The sequence below is a fragment of the Bubalus kerabau genome, chromosome 9 (assembly GCF_029407905.1).
Source record: "Bubalus kerabau isolate K-KA32 ecotype Philippines breed swamp buffalo chromosome 9, PCC_UOA_SB_1v2, whole genome shotgun sequence".
NCBI lineage: Eukaryota > Metazoa > Chordata > Mammalia > Artiodactyla > Bovidae > Bubalus > Bubalus kerabau.
The window spans coordinates 58,459,742-58,460,479 of record NC_073632.1 but is presented as its reverse complement, the minus strand read 5'-3'; the positions used below and the strand labels follow the sequence as shown (position 1 = coordinate 58,460,479).

General features: G+C 40.7%; 1 non-coding gene across 1 annotated transcript; it reads right to left on the bottom strand.

Moving 5' to 3' along the window:
• Positions 1-395: 395 nt before the first annotated feature.
• Positions 396-467, bottom strand: TRNAH-AUG (transfer RNA histidin (anticodon AUG)). Its single transcript has one exon. It is a non-coding gene; the product is annotated as a tRNA-His (tRNA).
• Positions 468-738: the final 271 nt, after the last annotated feature.

Below are 738 nucleotides of genomic sequence, written 5' to 3'. Positions count from 1 at the left end.
ATGGGGTCGCACAGAGTTGGACACGACTGAAGCGACTTAGCAGCAGCAGCCGCCACGCTATCTTTATACCAAAATGTATTTTACCTCAGCATAACTGACAGAGGTCTGTAGAAACATGAAAATTCTTCTGTTGCTCTGTTGAAATATGAAACCTTTAAACAGGATCTAAAGAAATTAATTAATTAATAGAAAGTATAGCTGCTAATGTTGAAAACAAAACTGTAAGAGAAGAGAGTTCTCACTGATCTATAAGAACATGAATGTGAACGTGAAGTCACTCAGTCGTGTCTGACTCTTTGCGACCCCATGGACTGTAGCCTACCAGGCTCCTCTGTCCATGGGGTTTTCCAGGCAATAGTACTGGAGTAGGGTGTCATTTCCTTCTCCAAGGGATCTTCCCAACCCAGGGATCAAACCTGGGTCTCCTGCATCATAGACAGACGCTTTACCGTCTGAGCCACCAGGGAAGTCCAGATCTCTAAGAAGAGATATTTAAAAACTTGTTTTCTCTCTGTAACAAAGCAGATTTGGCTGACAAGTGTTCCCTTTCCCCACATTGTTCTCCATCTCCCAACAAAAACAGAAGTGTTAAAGTTCATTATCTATGCAACATTTCTGTTTCTCAGTCATCAAATAGATATTTAAATTAGAAGCCTTTTTAATACTGAAAATTATGAAGTTTTTAAGGTCTTTTCTAAGTTGTGTGGGATGCTCCCAGGGGATTTTGTCTCTCTCTCT